This window comes from Bos mutus, chromosome 15 (assembly GCF_027580195.1).
Source record: "Bos mutus isolate GX-2022 chromosome 15, NWIPB_WYAK_1.1, whole genome shotgun sequence".
Taxonomy (NCBI): Eukaryota; Metazoa; Chordata; class Mammalia; order Artiodactyla; family Bovidae; genus Bos; species Bos mutus.
This window is the reverse complement of record NC_091631.1, coordinates 18,987,971-19,008,414: the sequence shown is the minus strand read 5'-3', so window position 1 is coordinate 19,008,414 and position 20,444 is coordinate 18,987,971. Positions and strand designations below refer to the sequence as shown.

At 41.7% G+C, this 20,444-nt stretch overlaps 1 long non-coding RNA gene across 1 annotated transcript in view; it reads left to right on the top strand.

Moving 5' to 3' along the window:
• LOC138990989 (uncharacterized) overlaps nucleotides 1-1,228 on the top strand; it is a 56,135-nt gene extending 54,907 nt beyond the window's left edge. Inside the window, exons 4-5 of the long non-coding RNA XR_011467018.1 lie at nucleotides 5-191; nucleotides 354-1,228. This is a non-coding gene — a long non-coding RNA (uncharacterized lncRNA). The remainder of the gene's footprint in view (nucleotides 1-4; nucleotides 192-353) is intronic.
• Nucleotides 1,229-20,444: the final 19,216 nt, after the last annotated feature.

The following is a 20,444-nucleotide window of genomic DNA, read 5'->3' as shown; positions in this document are numbered from 1 at the left end:
GCAGGAGACATGGGTCCAGCCCTTGGGTCGGGGAGATCCCCTGGAGAAGGAAATGGCAACCCACTCCAGTATTCTTGCCTGGAGAATTCCACGGACAGAGGAACCTGGCAGGCTACAGTCCATGGGGTCACAGTCAGACACGACATAGCAACTAAACAACTACAACAACCTCCAAAGTATCTAAATTTAAGGTAAAACTATTCTGTTGTATTCATTGCTGAATTCTCGCGAGTACACTAACCTTTTCCTTTCCATTTAGGAGGAAAGGGTGGGAAAGAAGCTTTGCCTAGTGCATGAATATGGCCTTGAAAATGTCCTATTGTTGAACTATTGTTGTCTTGTTGAGTCTGCAGCCAGGAAGGCAGAAATCACTGCGGCAAAGCAGGTGTGAACGTCCCCCCACTTCAGAGGCAGCGCTCTTTGAAGCTGGAAAATCAAGGACACTGGTACCTTCAAGGAAACAAGGATATAATTATCACAACACCCAATTGGCCAGTGGCCTTCCATTCCTCAGGCCTGCCCTACTCCCTTCGCTGGCATCCGCCCAGGTCCTCACAGACTGAGCTCTGTGTCCCAGATCGCTCAGCCGGAGGAGCAGCCCACTCCCGTACCCTTTGAAAGTGTTCTTAATCTCTTTCTACTGCGCTGCGCTTGCTGACATAAATCCGCCAGCCCAGGGGGCCTCCAAGCCCCCCACAGAGGGAGGCCCTTCAGGCCAAGTGGAGTCTGAGCAGCAAAGGCGCAGAATTTATGCTTCCTCTCACCTGTGCGGTCTGTCTGCGGCCCCGACTCTAGGCGATTTTTGAAGGTTTGATTAGAACCTTCCAGCTCCTCGCCAAGTCTGCCATCATCACCTTAGTCACAGAAGCAGACTTCTCAAGGCCATTGGAAGTGAATAACAGGGACTGTCAGCTTCATTATTATATTTGAAATGTTGAAAGCAGAAGCCTAATAAAATAAGTTCAGAAAAACAAAAAGAGCCATAAATTATCATTTGAATGGAGTGGCTAAAGAACTCCTTTACTCAAAATACCTGGGGGCTATTTCTCAATTATAGCAATAATCCAGTATTTGGTTTCCTTCCCTTCACTGTGCAAGAGCCTTGGCTGTGTTCTCTTAGCACAGATTCTTCTCTGCTTTTGTGATCAAGTGTCTAGAATCAAGAGTTACACAACAAACACTCCCTATCCAACTCCTTCACACTCACACACACACACACACACACACCCATACTCCCCACCCAGCCTTGGTCCTAAAATGTTAAGTCGCTCAGTTGTGTTCAACTCTTTGCAGTCCCATGGACTATAGCCCACCAGTCTCCTCTGTCCATGGAATTCTCCAGGCAAGAATACTGGAGTGAGCTGTCATTCCCTTCTCCAGAGGATCTATCCGAACCAGGGATTGAACCCAGGTTTCCTGCACTGCAGGCAGATTCTTTACCATCTGAGCTGACAGGGTCCTTAGGGGTCTACTGAAGTGTACTAATTCTTTTTGATTGCAAAGAATTTATCCTACATTATTAACAATCAATACTCATCGCAAATTTACATTTTATTTATTTTAAGGGTAAATTTTTATTTCCTTCACTTCACAAAGACTACCTATGTTAAACATATATTTAATGGAAAAACATTATAATGGAAGCATTATTTTCTGTAAAATCAGAAGCAAGCTAGGGATACCCATATCACTGCTACCTTTACAGAATGTTTTGGATATTCTAGACCGGTGGGTCTCCACTGGTGGTAACTTTGCTTCCCAGGGGACATTTGACAATGTCTGGAGCCAATTTTGGTTGTCACAACTTTGGGGAAACTGTTGGTCTAGTGGGTAGAGGCCAGGGATGCTGGTAAACATCGTACAATGCACAGGACAGCCCCCACAACAGGGAACTCTCCAGCCTAAAGTATCAACAGTGCTGAGCTTGCAAAACCTTGTTCTGTACAATGCAGCAAAACATAAAACATAAATAAGAGAAATAAAGTTTAGAAAATAACTAATTTTTATTCATTGCAAATTATGTGTATCACCTAGAAAAGCTATTAAAATCAATAAGCACACAGTATTAAAATTCATAAAATAATAAATAACATAGCTGGATAAAATATTTTCCATTATGTGAGAGACTAAGAGTCTTTAAGTTTTCCTATGGGTCTATTTATCTATACTATAAACATTTTCCAAGAACAAAAGGATTAGTTTATAAAAGAATATTCATAAGGTATAAGAAGACTTTTGCATTTCAAAACTATGGAAACAACTAAGAAATTTTTAATAATCTAGCCTATAATACTGCAATACAAAACATCATAGGAAACCGAAGTGGACATGTCTTCCCAAACCTTAAGCTGGACTTAGGGACTTTTTTAAAAGGTTGTCTAGAACACGAAAAAATGATTTGAGGGCAGTGAATACACACACACACACACACACACAAACACACACACATGCTCCTTTGGTAGATAAAAAGTTTCCCAGTATTCTTAAATGAGGACAGTATTCAAATACATCACAAAAATCAAGACAATCTGTAACAATAGATTATTATGATTCAGCAGAACATATTGTAGGTAGATGAAAGTTTCTTGAGAGACAGACCCGTATTTTATTGATTTTTCCATCTTCATAATTGTAAATTAATGAAATAAAAAAAAGCAGTGAGAGATGATCTGTGAACTTGCTAGTAAAAAGTCAACTTACAAATCAAGCAGTTGTAAATCAGCATCTAAGAACCCACATCTGAAAGGCTGAATGAATAGTCAGCATTTTAATATAAGGTTTTGTCTCATGTTCTAACTGTAATATATATATATATATAGTGAGCCAACAGGAATCAACCAGGGATGTTTTACTAATAACAGTAAACTCAAGTTTTAAATGTTGAAGACTTGAAAGAATCTATAAATACTACATGATATATCTAAGTCTATCAAATATTTTCCTTGATCTCTCAGCTCATTTTCATAAGCCTTCAAATTTTGAGGAGTAGGGAGGGAGGACACAAACAAAGGAAGGCCAGATGAAAAGTAACAATTGGGAAATAATCAGAAGCCTTCACTTTATCCCTTCCATTCGATCTCATAGCCTCTCCCTAGAATCCTTGGTCCTGAATATATTTAAGAATGTGTATTCCATAGTTCCAAGAGGACAAAAGTCTCACAATCCAGCTTCATATAAATCTCACAATCCAGCTTCATTTGACATGATGTAGTGGAACAGGTTCATGGTCCAGGAAGTCCCAGACAAGCTCACAAGGGAACGTATTCCAAAAGGTCATTGTCCTTTTTGATAGAAATTTCGAAGGTTAGGGACAAGAAAAATAATAGTTACGGTTCACTGAAAACTGTGCTAGACATCTTCTTAAAGATGTTTTAAATTTTTCTGGGCTAACGCTTTTTACAGCCCTCATCTTCTGATGAGGAGACAGATGTTATGGAGGGAACATGGGCAGGCCACCCATGCCTGAACTGGCAGAGCCAGGATGGGAATCCACACCTAAATTAAGTCTAAGTTCTCTCCAGAGGGTGTAGGTGGGCTCAGTAGTTGCTGCACTGAAGCTTAGTTGCCCCAAGACATGTGTGATCTTAGCCCTCCAACCAGTCCCTCAAAACCAGCTCCCTGCATTACATGACAGATTCTCAACCACTGGACCACTGGGGAAGTCCCCTGGAGGTTTCTGACATTTTCTGTCGTGGACAGATAAACAGGTTCATCTTCCTGATGTGTTGAAAATAGACTGAAATAATCAGGATGAAACAAGGGCGAACAGTGATGGGAATATGGTAATAATCAGGAAGGAGATGGTTATAGCCAAGGGGTAGCAATGATAATAATTCATTTAAAAGGGTCTTATTGGCTTGGATATATTTTCAAGGTATAGCAAATAGGATTTCCAAGCAGACTGAGCAGGGATATAAGAAAAAAATATAAGACAAAAAGCCAGGAGACAAGAGGAACCCTGAAGTTTTCTGCTCCAGCAAGTAAAAGAATGGAATTGTCACTAATAGAGATGGATAGAGAGGTTCAAAATGGTTGTTACACTTCAAGAAAAGGTAGAGCAACCTGGGCTGCAGGTATAAATTGGTCTCAAAGCCCATGCGCTAGCCAATAGCTTAAGAACTTGGAATTTGAGAATTTCTACCTGTTTATGGGTGTGAAAGGAGAGCTTTCTAGAAGTTACAAGAATGAAAAACCTAATTAGAAAAATCTCCAAAAAAGTCATGGTTTGAATTATGATTTTTAAAGTCCTGATCCAAGCTTTTTCTTATAGGCCTTTTGCTAGCCTGCCACCTCAAATTAACTCTGTATGTGCCCAAGTTGATTCTGGCCATCACTCCCAATTGGAATGGAGGTTTCCACAGTAAACTTTAGAGAAACGGTGGTTCTTTGCTTGTTGACACTCTTTCAGGACCACCAGGAACTCAGGCATTCCTTCCACTCTTCAGTTCATTGGGCTACTGGCTGCCTTGGACCTCTTGGCCATTTCAGAGTTTTTCTAGGTTGACAAAAGAGGAAGATGGCAGGTCAACCCAACCATTCAAGTAACTCCGCGATGTGTCAGGAGATTCATCGGTGTCCTTATCACTTGTGTTTTCTTATCTTGGTTATAAGTCAGCCTATGAAAGGGAAGAAGCAGTTGATCATCGTAGGAATAAAAGACTGAGCTAGACTCAGGGGCAGATGTCTTTTCTCATGAACGTAGGAAGTTTCCCCTAACATCTTCAGTACTTGTTGCTTGGAAGCTAAATATGAGATTTGGATTCAACATTTATTGATCTCCTACACAGCAGAGATTAAGAGGCCTTCTTTGTGTTACTCTGATTTAATCCTCATAACACTGAGAGGTGGCATTACCTATATTACAGTGGGAAGAAATGAGGCTCAGAGAGGGTGAGCAACCAGCCCAAGGCCACGCTTGGGCCTGGAAGTGACAAGAACTAGCCTTCCCACCCAGGTCTTTAGGGGCTCTTAACTCTGTGCCACATTTTTTGCCTTTTAACGTGAGCAAATAGTGAAAGGTTCAAACCCAAAACAGATAGTCTGTAAGCACTGCTGCTGCTGCTGCTAAGTCGCTTCAGTCGTGTCCGACTCTGTGCGACCCCACAGACGGCAGCCCACCAGGCTCCGCCGTCCCTGGGATTCTCCAGGCAAGACCACTGGAGTGGGTTGCCATTTCCTTCTCCAATGCATGGAAGTGAAAACTGAAAGTGAAGTCGCTCAGTCGTGTCCGACTCTTCGAGACCCCATGGACTGCAGCCTACCAGGCTCCTCCGTCCGTGGGATTTTCCAGGCAAGAGTACTGGAGTGGGGTGCCATTGCCTTCTCAGAGTCTCTAAGCACAGTGGTAGGCAAAGATGATTTGTCTTCTCTTTAGAAAGGAAATATCCATGTGGGAGAAATTTCACCTTTGAATATGGAAATTACACTCTCGTTTGCAAGAGAAAGTAGAAAAACCCTTTATTCATGCCTAAAAGATGTGATAACAAAGACTGGAATTTTCTTTTTACTATTTGCTTAAAAGAGTATCCAAATTCACAACATAACATAAGATTGTGTGTGTGTGTATCTATGTGTGAGAGAGAAAGAGAGAGAGGGAGGGAGGAAAGGAGGGGGAGAGAGTAATAAATGCTTACTCTGGGTAGGTACTTTGTTAAGCATTTTCCAGACTTGATTTCTCTTAAACTTTGCATCAGTCCTATGAAGCAAATACTATTATCTCCCCTGTTTTACTGATGAAGAAAGTGTCTTTCAGTGTAAGGTTTGTGTACCTACCTGTACTACACGAAGCTTATGAGACCCAGGATTCCAACCCTAGTGAACATGAGTACTCCTCATTTTCTCTACAGCCCAATACATACCATTTGAAAACTGTTGAAATGGCTACTCTCAAGTTTCTCTCATGAGCATGTAAATTGGTATTTTCCAGTCTGGTGCTTTTGATTCAATCATAAAAGTAAACATATTCTTTTGGCCCAACAATTTCATTCCTAGGAATTTTCCCCAAGAAAGTAATAAGGTGTCTGTGGGCCAATATTAATGTGTAAGTTCTGTATGTTGTATGTATTTATGTTCTGTATGTAATGTATTTATCATTAAATTATTAATATTGTTACTGTGTTATTTGATTCAAATGTCTAACAGGAACCAGGCTAGATCCATTATGGCACATCCCAATTAAAATAATATGAAGTCATTAAAAATCAAGATACATTGTGAACACAAGCAAGTACTATCTAAATTGTGCAATATATATATATGTATATATACATATATATATGGCGGAGAAGGCAATGGCACCCCACTCCAGTACTCTTGCCTGGAAAATCCCAAGGATGGAGGAGCCTGGAAGGCTGCAGGCCATGGGGTCGCTGAGGGTCAGACACTACTGAGTGACTTCACTTTCACTTTTCACTTTCATGCATTGGAGAAGGAAATGGCAACCCACTCCAGTGTTCTTGCCTGGAGAATCCCAGAGACAGGGGAGCCTGGTGGGCTGCTGTCTATGGGGTCGCACAGAGTCGGACACGACTGAAGTGACTTAGCACCTTAGCATATATATATGGTATATAATAGGGATTGAACACACACCAAAAGAAATACAGTAAACTTTCTGAAAAGACATGCTGCTGCTGCTGCTAAGTCGCTTCAGTCGTGTCCGACTCTGTGCGACCCCATAGACGGCAGCCCACCAGGCTCCCCCATCCCTGGGATTCTCCAGGCAAGAACACTGGAGTGAGGTGCCATTGCCTTCTCCCTGAAAAGACATGACCTCATTTAATTTGGCTTAAGTCTGGCAAGAGGCTATTTTAGCCAGAAATTCAATGTAGTGTCTTTGTGAGGTTCTGTAAGGATGAATACATCTTCCCATTGCTCAGGGAACAAAGTCCAGACTTCTTAACTTTTGGGCTGTATAGCCCTTAAATGACTGGTCTCTGATCATCTATCATCCATCTTTCTGCATTTCTCACTATGCTCCATGCATACAGGTCCTTTTTCGTTCTTTGGTTGTACCTGCTCAGTCCTACTCTGATGCAGGGCCTTTGCACAGGCTGTCCCTTCTGCTTGGAATGATTTTCCCCTTCTTCTCATGGCTGGCTTTTTTCTTCAGGTCTCAGCTTAAACGTCACCTCTTCGGGGAGTCTTTCTTTGACTATGAAGTGTAGAGTCAGCATCTTCTGCTATTGTTCCCCACAGCCTCCTGCTCTTTTTCTTTTTTAGCATGTGTAATAATCTGTCACGGTGTGTTTATGTGTTTTATTTGTTCCATGTCTGCCTTCCCAAAGAAGCTATGCCCCGCGAAGTTAAGAGCCACCTCTGTTTTGTTCACCACTGTATACCAGATGCCTGCTCAGAGGTTATTCATGGTAGGCACTCAAAGACTTGCTGAATGAATGAATAAATGAACAAAGTTAACAGTAAGTCATTAGCCTCTGATTCTGTATCTAGCAAAGTGCTGGGAACATAGAAACTTATTGGCTAAAGAAGATAGGGACAAGGTAACAGGTGGCTGATAATCAATGTGAATCAGTGTAGCACACAGGCTATAGGAAGTCATGCAAGGAAATGCTTCACTTATTTCTAAACCATTTTCAAAGAATGGCTCGTTGGATCTGAACTGTGTCCTGCATCCTAGAAGAAATGTGAACTGGAGAGCAATATCCCTGAGCACAGATCTCCCACTTTCTAAAAGAATCTAGGGCCAGGCACATAGACTGATGCAGAGTCATTGCACCACTTTGCATGGACTCACAGCCTCTTTTGCCTCACACAGTCCCTCAAAATCTGACTTCCTCCTCTATGCAAAGAAAGAGGACTTGCCGTCCTGCAGTCTGAGGGACTGTGTCCAAATCTGTCCAAATCCTGAGAGAGTGATTCACAAGAAGTCGTGTCTCCTAAAGAACCACATGAAATACACTAAAATAGTGGGGGGCGGGGGGAAGAGCAAGCACTTTGTGTTGAAAGAGAAACTTTTATATGTAAAATTGTGTAGGAGGCTTAAAAACAATTATAGGAAAAGCAAAACAGATAATCCTACATATTAACTGAATATTTCCCTCCCTACAGATTTGAAAATAGCAACATGTATCTGATTTTATAAACAGAACACATAAGGCTAGCTTAGGGCATCAGTTTCCTAGGGAGTGCTGTCTTCAGATATGAAAGTGGGTGTTTGTGGTGGGGCTGAGATGGCATAAATATTTTCCAAGCCCTATTCAAATAGCAACTTCTGTCTGTTACCAAGCTATCAATTTTTCCAACAGTTGATTGCAAATTCACCTCATAAATCAATCTGTACAAGAGGTCAGAAGCCAACCACAGCCAATTAAAACCTCTCAGCAATAATTCATCCAAGATCTGAGTAAGGATTTTTTTTTACAAGTCCTAGGAGGCTCTTGTTTATTCTAATCAGATCAGTAGAGGAAGAACTAAATTGGGTAGGACCCGCATTTTTCTCTTATCCTGGGACACAAACTCAGATGTTTTTATAAGGAAAGGAAGAGGAAGAGGAGAATGATATGAGGAAAGAGTGGGCTGAAGAATTTAGAACTCTTTCTCCACACAAAGTAGTGTTCCCAGGGCTCTCCCCAAGGCTTGATCTGCTTCTGGTTTCCCCTACTTGACCTGGGGAGCTTCTATTACACCCTCTTTGGGGTCTGAGTCCTGTCAGTAATGTGTCCGACAAATAAATACAGCTAACTACATTTAGTGAGGGGCTGTGATACATCAGACCCTGTGGAGGACTGAAGGAAATGCAGTATGCTTGCTGCTTTTTAGGAAACTTCAGACCAAAGAGGATTAACCAGGTGTGAGAAAGTGCTGGAAAAAGTAGGAGGCTATATGTGCTCGTGCGTGTGTGCTAAGTCGCTTCCCTTGTCTCTGACTGTGCAACCCCATGGACTGTAGCCCACCAGGCTCCTCTGTCCATGAGATTCTCCAGGCAAGAATACTGGAGTGGGTAGCCATTCCCTTCTCCAGGGCATCTTCCCGACCCAGGGATCGAACACAGGTCTTCTGCATTGCAGGCAGATTCTTTACCGTCTGACCCTACAGGGAAACCCAGATGAAAGGAGAGCTTTGCCAAGCACTAACATGCTCTCGGCAACCCACTCCAGTGTTCTTGCCTGGAGAATCCCAGGGACGGTGGAGCTTGGTGGGTTGCCGTCTATGGGGTCGCACAGAGTCGGACACGACTGAAGCGACTTAGCAGCAGCAGCAGCATGCTCTCTGGCCCCTGACGCCTGCTCAGTGTTGGCTATATATAACTAAGAACAATACCGGACTCTAGGCCCTGCCATAGTGCTCCCTGCTTATCAGCTCACTTTGGTTTCAAGATGCTCCCTCCAGTTCCAGGTCTAACCAGACTCTTGATTGATCACCCGGGGGGTCTGCAATGACACGTACTGGAGGTTAGGCCTGAGGAAGTGCAGGCTCCCACAGCCCTGTTGCCCACAGCCTCCTTGGCCTCCTCCCTGGGGTAGCTCAGCCCATTGGGCAGCCCCTGCTCTGTCCGAGGGGCTCAGTGAGGCTCAAAACTCTTCCACCTGATTAGCAAGCCTCTCATTTAATCCCCACTTCAGCCAGCCTCAGATGCACAAGCAAACCTTCCAGCTCCTTTTTATAATAGAATGCTTTATTTTCTAATTATAAATATAAACATAAAAGCTTATTATAACAATTTGAACAGATGTGAAGGGTATAAGAGAAAAATTAATAATCTCCCTACCTCCACCCCCTTATCTCTCTCCTTGCTACCCCCATCCTAAGGTAACAAGTGGAAATTATTCTGTGAATGTCCTCCCATGACTTGTAAATATCATAAAAATACTTTTGAAGTGTTTATACAAACACATGCAATCATATAGTTTGATGATTAAGTATTACATCTGCAATATTGCTTTCTTTTCCCATACTGTCCAAAATATTTTGGACATCTTTACCTCCCTGGTGGCTCAAATGGTAAAGAATCTGCCTGCAACACAGGATCCCTGGGTCTGGAAGATCCCCTGGAAGAAGGCGTGGCTACCCACTCCAATATTCTTGCCTGGAGAATTCCACAGACAGAGGAGCCTGGCAGGCCACAATCCATGGGGTCACAAAAAGTCGGACATGACTGAGTGACTAATACCTAGAAACTCTAGACAGCTCTGTGAGTTCTTTACCCACAAGTTCTGCAGAACATTCAAAAAGTAAATAGAAATATCAGCTTTGTCTTCCTGGTGACTACCTCTTAGGTTTCAACCTCTTCTGTCCAAGGCTTTAAGTTCCAAAAACCTGTGAGATGGGGGAAGTAAATCAAAGAGTCATAACTTTTATTTCTCTGTAAAACCAGAGTATTTGTGGCTATTTATGGTCCATTTCCCTGTCCTCGAGTTTCTCTTGTGGCTCAGCTGGTAAAGAATCTGCCTGCAATGCGGGAGACCTGGGTTCAATCCCTGGGTTGGGAAGATGCCCTGGAGAAGGGAAAGGCTACCCACTCCAGTATTCTGGCCCGGAGAAATCCATGGACTATCTCTGAGAGTCACTCTAGTAGCAAGTTTGAAAGTCATTTCTGGACTTCCCTGGTGGCTCAGATGGTAAAGCATCTGTCTACAATGTGGAAGACCGGGGTTTGATCCCTGAATTGGGAAGATCCCCTGGAGAAGGAAATGGCATCCACTCCAGGACTATTGCCTGGAAAATCCCATGGACAGAGGAGCCTGGTAGGCTACAGTCCATGGGGTCGCAAAGAGTCGGACACAACTGAGCGACTTCACTATAGCCCTGTCCTCAGATATTCCCTTTGTCTTCAACTTTTTTGTAGACTTGGAGACATGTGCAAAGAAAAGCTCGCAGCAAAAGACACTATCTCCCTCTCAGAGATCTCTGCAACTACCAACACATGGTCCTACCTGAGAATGAGGAAACGAGTGTGCAGACAAGTTTTGCCCACTCTGTGGTTACCCTGATCCAGCCCTCAAACTCATCAGCCAGGAGCGCAGGGCCCTTCAGAAAAACACATCACAACAAACAGGGTGTGACCGAGACATTCAGCTGTTGAAACAGCTGGCATTTTAGTGAAACTGGCTGGGCAAGTCCAAGAGTAGTTAGGAGTCACCTTTCTCATCAAGTCCTAGGCAGTTTCTGAGAAAATGAGCATCAAGCCAAATCCTGCCCCATACCAAGGACTTCAGAGAGACACAGAAGGGAAGAGGAGACGTTCACGGTGGTCGTCTTCCCTTCCTCTGAATTCATCCCCAGCAATCCTGGCAGGAAAAAACCATCTAAAGGGATGAGACTGCTCTTAGGATGACTGACTTAGGTTCTCTCTCTCAACTCTTAGGGACAAGAGACCAACACGTCTTATATCCACCCTGCGTTGGGACAAGAGCATAGATAAAGAGACACAGCTGAGTGAATCAAGATAAGAGCTGAGAAAAAAGTAATGTATCTAGGGAGAGAAAAAGGTGCTCTGACACCAAGCTTAAGCCCCTAAATCCTGCCCAGCACTAACAAGGATAAGGAAGCTTCCTGTAGCTAGAAAGAGGCAGCCCTCACATAGTTACTTATCACTGGCCCACTGTATTTATTATTGTCTGAGAGATAGAGAAAGTGACCATGTTTATGGCAGGTTAAAGGGAAATTGGAACATGGGGTTTGTGAGACTCCTGGAGCTGATGGAGACTAGAAAGAAAACATCGCACAGCGTGGAGACCCACTCTGGTAGACACACATGCACACTCCCCAAGCATGCTCTGTGTATGTTTACCACTGGACTGTGAGCTAACTGAAAATAGGGCTGATGGTTTACTCCATGTGCATCTTCTCCCATGTACCCCTTCAAAGGAAACGAGCTTCATGAAGCAGGAGCTCAGTAAATATCTGTGAAGTGAACTATCTCAGAGAATGGAATCTTCTCTGATTGTCAGTGAAAACAACCTAATCTTCAGCTAACACTGTTCCGAGTCTGAATATTATTCAGGGACAAGACCAGCCAGGACACAAGAAAGAGTCAAGCAGAAGTTAAAGAAGATGCTGTTTCCAACCTTGACAATAGATTGAGTAGATCAGTTTTCACAAAAGAGATGACTCTATTAAAATATATATATATATTTTTTTTACTTTCCCATTTACACTCTTTTAACGTGATGATGAAATCTCTATTCTTTTTTCATTTTTGACATGAGGCTTAAGATATGAGTAAATATACCCCAGCACAGTGCCTGGTATATACAAATACCCTCACCTATCCCCCACCCCCAGGGCTGGTTTCCTTCTCCTTTTCCCTACCCTGTGGACTTTAATGCGTGGAAGTTGGAGTAAACTGATGCAGATTCTTTCTGAGAGCTCAATTTGGCAGGAGGAGGAGGGATGAGGGCCCAGGAAGAGCATTAGTGAGGAGCTGGGGAAATGGTTCTGTTTTGGTGAATTTGCCTGCAAAAAAGTACACATATGAATGGCTGCAACTTCAAAGCCACTTGATGCTTTTAAGCCAGGATGAACATATTCAAGAAAAGTCTAGCTGATAGGGATCTAATTCGACTATCCTCAGAAAACCTATTCTACAGTATGTATTGTAATTTGTTATATCTAGTTCCTCATCTCCCCACTCTAAAAAAAGAAAACACACTTACAGACTTTATGAAGAATCCTATGTTGACTTTCTTTGAACATGACCTAGAAAAACAAATGACAATAGAAAATGTCCCACAAACGCTGATAACAAAAAGAAATAAAACTTTTGCCCAGTCCTCCAACCCCCCACTTTTTGAATAATGAAATTTAAATTATTTGGTAATTTAAATTATTTGTGGCCTGTTATGACATTTACTTAGAGGAAGCATGCAGATTCATAATGTTAAATAATTAAATGTGTTCTTTTGTTTGAAAGTTTTTTAAATTCTACAATGAGACACAGAAAACAGAAAGAAGACATCTGAGATTCTGTAGAAATTTAATCTATATATATACATGGATTAAAAAATGGCATTGCAGGTAACTGCTTTCTGGCTAACTTAAACTCTGATATGATTGTTATTCAGTTTTTGAGACGTCTTTAACAAATTTGGCACATCTCAAATTCGTGTATGACTCCTTAGAAGTGTTTGATTGAAAAGCTACAGAATTAAATCATAAAAGCCAAAGTGAGACTCTTAAGCCATTTTACCCTCTGATTTAGCTTGATTCTGTTAATATTTTTTCCTTCTAAATTTTTCTTTCCCAGCCATGTTTTTCCAATACCATCATTTTAGTTTCAAATACTATCATAACTGTGCTTTCAGAACATCAACATTTTGCACTGACGTTATAAATTAATTCTTTTATTCAGCAAATGTTGATTGAACTGCCAATACGGTACCAAGAAAGGAATTTTAAAAGATGAATAGCGTCACTGAGTCTACCTTTTCCTATAGCCGTGTTTTTAAAACCATAGTAATATTTCAGATATCTTTTTTTATATGCCCTAAAAAATAAAACAAAAACTAACCAGGATATAGAGGGAAAAGTAGATTGCAAATACTACAAATGAGTTGTGTAACTACACTATAGGAAGGAGGATGAAAAGAGCTGAGTTAAGTAACCATGGAAAACAGTATCTTGACTGAATATTGTCAGGCCAAAGACAAAGAGAACTACCTGTAAATATTGTCTTCTATTTAGTAAAGATGTCTTATTAAAAGTTTACTGAGACAAATAAATAAATAGGTTATAGATAATCATGGCCTGATTTCTCACTGTTAGTGAAAGCCGTTGCAAATAAAGAAAAGGAAAAGGTTAACATGAACCCTGTGGTGTTGAATTGAAATCCAAGCTATCAGTATAAACTGATAATTTTATATCAATGTTGGTGGCTCAGTCGGTAAAGAATCTCCCTGCAGTGCAAGAGACTGGGGTTTGATCCCTAGGTGGGAAAGATCTCCTGGAGAAGGGAATGGCTACCCACTCTAGTATTCTTGTCTGGAGAATTCCATGGACAGAGGAGCCTAGCAGGCTACAGTCCATGGGGTCACAAAGAGTCAGACACCACTGAGCTACTAACATTTACTTTTTTTCATATATGTATATATATACAAATCAAAACCTGATGAAAGATACGTACAGAAATATAGGTGGGTATAAATGGTACTGATGAGTATATATGAATGGTTTATAGTTACATAATTTCCTAGTTAACTGTGAGAGGACCTAGAAATGATGGTACCCAGTCTCAACATTCACATCCAGTGCCTAGATCTTGGTTTCTAAACATCAGTTTAGTTCAGTTCAGTTCAGTCACTCAGTCGTGTCCGACTCTGTGACCCCATGAATTGCAGCACACCAGGCCTCCCTGTCCATCACCAACTCCCGGAGTTCACTCAAACTTGTGTCCATCAAGTCGGTGATGCCATCCAGCCATCTCATCCTCCGTCGTCCCCTTCTCCTCCTGCCCTCAATTCCTCCCAGCATCAGTCTTTTGCAATGAGTCAACTCTTCGCATCAGGTGGCCAAAGAATTGGAGTTTCAGCTTCAACATCAGTCCTCCCAAAGAACACCCAGGACTGATCTTCTTTAGGATGGACTGGTTGGATCTCCTTGCAGTCCAAGGGACTCTCAAGAGTCTTCTCCAACACCACAGTTCAAAAGCATCAATTCTGCACTCAGCTTTCTTCACAGTCCAACTCTCACATCCATACATGACCACTGGAAAAACCATAGCCTTGACATGATGGACCTTTGTTGACAAAGTAATGTCTCTGCTTTTTAATATGCTATCTAGGTTGGTCATAATTTTCCTTCCAAGGAGTAAGCATCTTTTAATTTCATGGCTGCAATCACCATCTGCAGTGATTTTGGAACCCCAAAAAATAGTCTGACACTGTTTCCACTGTTTCCCCATCTATTTCCCATGAAGTGATGGGACCAGATGCCATGATCTTAGTTTTCTGAATGTTGAGCTTTATGCCAACTTTTTCACTCTCCTCCTTCACTTTCATCAAGAGGCTCTTTAGTTCTTCTTCACTTTCTGCCATAAGGGTGGTATCATCTGCATATCTGAGGTTCTTGATATTTCTCCCGGCAATCTTGATTCCAGCTTGTGCTTCCTCCAGCCCAGCGTTTCTCATGATGTACTCTGCATACAAGTTAAATAAGCAGGGTGACAATATACAGCCTTGATGTACTCCTTTTCCTAGTTGGAACCAGTCTGTTGTTCCATGTCCAGTTCTAACTGTTGCTTCCTGATCTGCATATAGGTTTCTCAAGAGGCAGGTCAGGTGGTCTGGTATTCCCATCTCTTTCAGACTTTCCCACAGTTTATTGTGATCCACACAGTCAAAGGCTTTGGCATAGTCAATAAAGCAGAAATAGATGTTTTTCTGGAACTCTCTTGCTTTTTCCACAATCCGGCAGATGTTGGCAATTTGATCTCTAAACATCATCCTCCAGAAAGAGGAACCAAGGCTCCTCGGAGAAGTGGCTAGGCGAGGGCAGGGAAAATACAAATGGGAAAAAATGCAAAGTCCCAAAACATGTCCCTCAAGATATCTATTAACTTCAAAGGGAAAGATGGTAACTCTTCAGTAGAGAAACTCTTCAGATACTACCTTAACCAAATGATCAAAGTTAAAATTACCAGTTATAAAAATATACTGACATCATGGTCCCCTTGATTTGAGAAGGACATCACATAATTTCTAGTGTTCTGGTCAAAAATTCATAACCTTGCTCTCATCATGAGAAAACATCAGACATTCGAATTTAAAGATATTCTACAAAACAATGGTTATCCTTCAAAAATGTTAAGGTCATAAAAGATTTAGAAAGCCTGTCATACTCTCTTACAGACTTAAGGAGGCTAAGAATTAACAACCAGGTGCAATGTAAGATGCTGGAAGAGATGCTGAAACAGAAAAAGAACACTGGGGAGGGAAACTGGTGAAATTCAAATTGTATCAATGTTAATTTCCTGGGTTTGATGATTACCCTGTGAGTCTGTAAGATGTTAACATTTGAGGAAACTAGGAACACAGCTGCACTCCTCATGCAACTTGTTGGATAAGCTTAAAACTAGTCAAAAACAAAAGTTTTTAAAAAGATGTAAGAATATTTTTGCCCTCAAAGAGAACTTAGTGGGAAATAATAGTGGAGGAGACTGGGGGTTAGGACTCTGCCTACATAGTATAAAGCTGCTTCTGACAGCTCCAAGCTCTGTTTACCCATATGCTTACCACCTTCTAACATATTATGTAGCTTACTTCTTTGTTACATTTAGTGTTTACTGCATGCTCCCTTTCTAGAAGACAGATTCTCTGAGGGAGGGTCTTTGTTTACTGGTTTATCTTGAGATCCCAGAAGAGTGTCTGGCACAATGGAAGCAGTCAACATATATGTGTTTGATAAATAAATGATACATATTTGCAAAAGAATAAATGCAAGACAGCCTAATGTATAAAAGATGTAGCAAACTCAGATGCCTCAAGGCTCAGCCCAGTAACTTAAATACATGAAGGGGTGACTTTTGTGTACTGGTGTATCTCATATGACCCACGTAGTTCCTGGAACACAGAAAACAATAAATATTTGCTAAAAGAATTAATATGAGACATTTTTTATTAGTTGGATGCAAATTATACACCTGAAATTTTAGTAGTATTTTGATTATGTGCTGTGCTAGTCGCTCAGTTGTGTATGACTCTGCGACCCTATGGACTGTAGCCCACCAGGCTCCTCTGTACATGGGGATTATCCAGGCAAGAATACTGAAGCAGGTTTCTATGCCCTCCTCCAGGGGATCTTCCCAACCCAGGGATCGAACCCAGGTATCCCCCACTGCAGGTGAAATTTTTACCAGCTGAGCCACCAGGGAAGTCCAGGAATACTAGAATGGGTAGCCTCTTTCTCCAGGGGATCTTCCTGACCCAGGAATCAAACTGCGGTCTCCTGAATTGCAGGCGGATTCTTTACAAGCTGAACTACCAGGAAGCCCTTTGATTATGTAAATATCACTATAATGGATTATACAAAATTTAAGGAAGATAAAACTAAATTTACTGGTCAATGCAAAGATATTCTAAATAATACTTTTTTATCTGCTCCATGCTAAGAATGTCACTTCCTCTATGATCTAAAAAAGAAAAGTTTGTTGAAGGGAAAAGATATTACTCAAAAATGCTGTAGTGATAGTATCGTATGTTGTTGGTGGCAATGGTAATGGCTGTAAGTTTCTAGAAAGCATTCAGAACTATAAATCAGGAGTCTAAAAAAATGTGCTTAAGTTTTCACATAGTAATTCCTCTTCTGGAACCTCTCTTCCAAATTGAACCATGTAGACAGTCATCACAGAGTTAATTGTACAATTGAAAGAGTAACCAAAAAAACAGTAACCAAAAGGTCAGGGGCCGCGGCTGAGAGGAGCTATCCCACGTCAGAGGTAAGGAGCAGCGGCTGCACTTTGCTGGAGCAACCATGAAGAGATACCCCACGTCCAAGGTAAGAGGAACCTAAGTAAGACTGTAGGCACTGAGAGAGGGCATCAGAGGGCAGACGGACTGAAACCACAATCACAGACAACAGGCCAATCTGATCACACGGACCACAGCCTTGTCTAACTCAGTGAAACTAAGCCATGCCATGTGGGGCCACCCAAGATGGACGGGTCATGGTGGAGAGGTCTAACAGAATGTGGTCCACCGGAGAAGGGAATGGCAAACCACTTCAGTATTCTTGCCTTGAGAACCCCATGAACAGTATGAAAAGGCAAAACGATAGGATACTGAAAGAGGAACTCCACAGGTCAGTAGGGGCCCAATATGCTACTAGAGATGAGTGGAGAAATAACTCCAGAAAGAATGAAGAGATGGAGCCAAAGCAAAAACAACACCCAGCTGTTGATGTGACTGGTGATAGAAGCAAGGTTCGATGCTGTAAAGAGCAATATTGCATAGGAACCTGGAATGTTGGGTCCATGAATCAAGGCAAATTGGAAGTGGTCAAACAGGAGATGGCAAGAGTGAACGTAGTGAACGTAGGATTCAGCAAACTAAGATGGACTGGAATGGGTGAATTTAACTCAGATGACCATTATATCTACTACTGCAGGCAGGAATCCCTTAGAAGAAATGGAGTAGCCATCATAGTCAACAAAAGAGTCCGAAATGCAGTACTTGAATGCAATCTCAAAAATTACAGAATGATCTCTGTTCATTTCCAAGGCAAACCATTCAATATCACAGTAATCCAAGTCTATGCCCCAACCAGTAATGCTGAAGAAGCTGAACAGTTCCATGAAGACCTATGAGACCTTCTAAAACTAACACCCAAAAAAGATGTCCTTTTCATTATTGGGGACTGGAATGCAAAAGGAGGAAGTTAAGAAACACCTGGAGTAACAGGCAAATTTGGCCTTGGAGTACAGAATGAAGCAGGGCAAAGGCTAATAGAGTTCTACCAAGAGAATGCATTGGTCACAGAAAACACCCTCTTCCAACATCACAAGAGAAGACTCTACACATGGACATCACCAGATGGTCAACACCAAAGTCAGATTGATTATATTCTTGGCAGCCAAAGATGGAGAAGCTCTATACAGTCAGCAAAAGCAAGACTGGGAGCTGACTGTGGCTCAGATCATGAACTCCTTATTGCCAAATTCAGATTTAAATTGAAGAAAGTGGAGAAAACCACTAGACCATTCAGGTATGACCTAAATCAAATCCCTTATGACTATATAGTAGAAGTGAGAAATAGATTTAAGGGACTAGATCTGATTGATAGAGTCCTGATGAACTATGGATGGAGGTTTGTGACATTGTACAGGAGACAGGAATCAAGACCATTAACAAGAAAAAGAAATGCAAGAAAGCAAAATGGCTGTCTGAGGAGGCCTTACAAATAGCTGTGAAAAGGGAAGCGAAAAGCAAAGGAGAAAAGGAAAGATATACCCATTTGAATGCAGAGTTCCAAAGAATAGCAAGGAGAGATAAGAAAGCCTTCCTCAGTGATCAATGCAAAGAAATGCAGGAAAACAGTAGAATGGGAAAGACTAAAGATCTCTTCAAGAAAATTAGAGATACCAAGGGAACATTTTAGGCAAAGATGAGCTCGATAAAGGACAGAAATGGTAGGGAACTAACAAAAGCAGAAGATATTAAGAAGAGGTGGCAAGAATACACAGAAGAACTGTACAAAAAAGATCTTCACGACCCAGATAATCACGATGGTGTGATCACTGACCTAGAGCCAGACATCCTGGAATGTGAAGTCAAGTGGGCCTTAGGAAGCATCACTATGAATAAAGCTAGTGGAGGTGATGGAATTCCAGTTGAGCCATTTCAAATCCTGAAAGATGGTGCTGTGAAAGTGTTGCACTCAATATGCCAGCAAATTTGGAAAACTCAGCAGTGGCCACAGGACTGGAAAAGGTCAGTTTTCATTCCAATCCCAAAGAAAGACAATGCCAAAGAATGCTCAAATGACTGCACAATTGCACTCATCTCACATGCTAGTAAAGTAATGCTCAAAATTCTCCAAGACAGGCTTCAGCAATACATGAACCCTGAACTTCCAGATGTTCAAGCTGGTTTTAGAAATGGCAGAGAAACCAGAGATCAAATTGCCAACATCCGCTGGATCATCAAAAAAGTAAGAAAGTTCCAGAAAAACATCTATTTCTGCTTTATTGACTTTTTATATGCCAAAGAAAAACATCTATTTCTGCTTTATTGACTTTTTATATGCCAAAGCCTTTGACTGTGTGGATCACAATAAACTGTGGAAAATTCTGAAAGAGATGGGAATACCACCTGACCTGCCTCTTGAGAAACCTATATGCAGGTCAGGAAGCAACAGTTAGAACTGGACATGGAACAACAGACTGGTTCCATACAGGAAAAGGAGTACATCAAGGCTGTATATTGTCACCCTGCTTATTTAACTTGTATGCAGAGTACCGCATGAGAAACGCTGGCTGGAGGAAGCACAAGCTGGAATCAAGATTGCCGGGAGAAATATCAAGAACCTTAGATATGCAGATGACACCACCCTTATGGCAGAAAGTGAAGAGAACTAAAAAGCCTCTTGATGAAAGTGAAAGAGGAAAATGAAAAAGTTGGCTTAAAGGTCAACATTCAGAAAACGAAGATCATGGCATCCGGTCCCATCACTTCATGGGAAATAGATGGGGAAACAGTGGCTGACTTTATTTTTCTGGGTTCCAAAATCACTGCAGATGGTGATTGCAGCCATGAAATTAAAAGATGCTTACTCCTTGGAAGGAAAATTATGACCAACGTAGATAGCATATTAAAAAGCAGAGACATTACTTTGTCAACAAAGGTCCATCATGTCAAGGCTATGGTTTTTCCAGTGGTCATGTATGGATGTGAGAGTTGGACTATAAAGAAAGCTGAGCACCGAAGAATTGATGCTTTTAAACTGTGGTGTTGGAGAAGACTCTTAAGAGTCCTTTGCACTGCAAGGAGATCCAACCA